This window comes from Triticum dicoccoides, chromosome 1A (assembly GCF_002162155.2).
Source record: "Triticum dicoccoides isolate Atlit2015 ecotype Zavitan chromosome 1A, WEW_v2.0, whole genome shotgun sequence".
Classification (NCBI taxonomy): Eukaryota; Viridiplantae; Streptophyta; class Magnoliopsida; order Poales; family Poaceae; genus Triticum; species Triticum dicoccoides.
Window position 1 is genome coordinate 567,155,913 of NC_041380.1, and position 2,900 is coordinate 567,158,812.

A 2,900-nucleotide genomic window follows, 5' to 3' on the forward strand; every position below is an offset into this window, starting at 1 on the left:
ATGAAAAGAACAAGAATAAGAAGAGTGATGTTTTTTTACCAAACGAAACTAGGGTGGGGCGGCGTTTTGCACTCTGGCAGATGAAGACGAGCTAGTGCTGGATATATGTGGTTTATGGGGGAAAAAAACAAAGAGACCGCTGAACTGATGAACAGAGTATATGTACTGTGCTAGCAATGCAGAGAGTTCGAATCAAGATGCCGCAATTAATGCTTTACCAAAAAAAATGCAGCAGTAAAAAAAGGATGTAAAAGTACTCCTTCTGCGGGCTGTAACCAAGTCAAGAAAAGTGGTTGAAGATTCAAGATTGTGCAGCAGTCCCATTTCTCGCCGGCAGGCTGCAACCAAGATTGGAGCTTCTTCTTCAGAACTGGCTTCTACAATGAACAAGAGACAGAGGAGCACAACTAGAGAAATTCTTGAGGCAAACCCTACCCGGGTGATAAAACCAAGAAGGGAGCGCCCCCAACATACACGTGATTAGGGTTCGGTAATGCACGATGAATTGCGAAAGCATCGACAAACTGAAACTGTCAACACTGAATCTATCTGCTGTCTGTCTTCTTCAACTGTGATGACGCACGTCAATTTCAAATTACTTGAAGAACATGCATATGTATTTATAGAGTATTTTTTTGACATTTTTTCAAATGTTTAGCCCATCTTTTACAACGCCGCACTTGATGCAACCTATCCTATATTTTCATCCATGTTTCGCAGGAGCCAACCCCCTGAACTTTCACCTCGCCTTTTCCTCCTGCATGCCCCCTTAGGTCTGGCCGACCCCGGCCCACGACCATCGCACCACCATCACCGCCTCCTCCGCCAGCCGATCGTACCACCGCCGGCTGCAGACGCCTCCGCTGCTCGTACGTTTAAAGAAGGAAATATGAGGCGTGTTACAGACGTCGATTTTTTTACAAACCCTCCGTCAGGAACGTTTACAACTAATAGAAGTTTAGGTAGGTGTGTGGTCTCATTCTTCCTGCCAATTGAAAAGACGAAAACAAGAATGTTCTACATCCTTGCAGGGAGTATTACTCTCTGAAGAATGATACTCAGACAATATTCAAACTGGCCTATTAGCTCAGCTGGTTAGAGCGTCGTGCTAATAACGCGAAGGTCGCAGGTTCGAGACCTGCATGGGCCATTACTATTTTTTTTTCTTCTTCTCTTTTTTTCACTGTTAAAATTGCAAAAAAATGAAGGAAAAAAACAGAGTTTGGCTTCGCCCGGGTTCGAACCGGAGACCTTCAGTGTGTTAGACTGACGTGATAACCAACTACACCACGAAACCTTTGTGGTGGAATTATCCACAAGTACTTATAATTATTTCTTACTGTGGCGCCCACTTGGTTGGGTAGACAAACCAGTGTCATGTCAGATTGAGATCCTACAACAAGAAAACGAACAAGTGTGATATTGCATTAAAAAAACTTGAGAATTTCATCTACATTAAGCAATGGCTACTGTAATGGATTTTTGATGCTTCAGACTTCCACTCTATGGTGCTAACAGTTGCAGCAGTATGACATACTTGGGAGGACAGGAACAATGTAAGAAGCGGAGAGAACATTCCTTGTCTTGTTCAAATGGTGGGGAAAATTAAAGCATACATTGACTTCATATTGGCGAATAATTTTAGATTGGCTGTCCCAACGGGTATGAGAACCTGGCATCAATCCCAAAATGGTCTCCGCCACCGGAAGGGCAGTTCTGATCAATGTAGATGTTGCTATCTTCTCTGAATCAAAACGCATGGGTATTTGTGTTTTAATTCAGAATCACATGGGTCTGGTACTAGCTGCTTGCGGACGATCTGTGGACCGAGTTGAATCACATGGGTATTTGTGTTTTAATTCAGAATCACATGGGTCAAATCATATTCATGCTCAACGCAAACACCAAATAACACTTATTCAGGTTCAACACTAATCCCGAAAGTATAGGGAGTGTGCGATGATGATCATATCAATCTTGGAACCACTTCCAACACACATCGTCACTTCACCTTTAACTAGTCTCTGTTTATTCTGCAACTCCCGTTTCGAGTTACTAATCTTAGCAACTGAACTAGTATCAAATACTGAGGGGTTGCTATAAACACTAGTAAAGTACACATCAATAACATGTATATCAAATATACTTATGTTCACTTTGCCATCCTTCTTATCCGCCAATCACTTGGGGTAGTTCCGCTTCCAGTGACCAGTCCCTTTGCAGTAGAAGCACTTAGTCTCAGGCTTAGGATCAGACTTGGGCTTCTTAACTTGAGCAGCAACTTGCTTGCTGTTCTTTTTGAAGATCCCCTTCTTCCCTCTGCCCTTTTCTTGAAACTAGTGGTCTTGTCTACCATCAACACTTGATGTTTTTCTCGATTTCTACCTTCGTCAATTTCCGCATTACGAAGAGCTTGGGAATCATTTCCGTTATCCCTTGCATATCATAGTTCATCACGAAGTTCTACTAACTTGGTGATGGTGACTAGAGAATTCTGTCAATCACTATCTTATCTGGAAGATTAACTCCCACTTGATTCAAGCGATTGTAGTACTCAGACAATCTGGGCACATGCTCGCTAGTTGAGCGATTCTCCTCCATCTTTTAGCTATAGAACTTGTTGGAGACTTCATATCTCTCAACTCGGGTATTTGCTTGAAATATTAACTTCAACTCCTGGAACATCTCATATGGTCCATGACGTTCAAAACGTCTTTGAAGTCCCGATTCTAAGCTGTTAAGCATGGTGCACTAAACTATCAAGTAGTCATCATATTGAGCTAGCCAAATGTTCATAACGTCTGCATCTGCTCCTGCAATAGGCCCGTGACCTAGCGGTGCATCAAGGACATAATTCTTCTGTGTAGCAATGAGGATAAACCTCAGATCACGGATCCAAT

General features: G+C 42.6%; 2 non-coding genes across 2 annotated transcripts; one reads left to right on the forward strand and one right to left on the reverse strand.

Moving 5' to 3' along the window:
* The first annotated feature begins 1,076 nt into the window (after nt 1–1,076).
* TRNAI-AAU lies at nt 1,077–1,150 on the forward strand. Its single transcript has one exon. It is a non-coding gene; the product is annotated as a tRNA-Ile (tRNA).
* A 73-nt stretch (nt 1,151–1,223) lies between these two features.
* Nucleotides 1,224–1,297, reverse strand: TRNAV-AAC. The gene has a single exon. It is a non-coding gene; the product is annotated as a tRNA-Val (tRNA).
* Between the last annotated feature and the right edge of the window lie 1,603 nt (nt 1,298–2,900).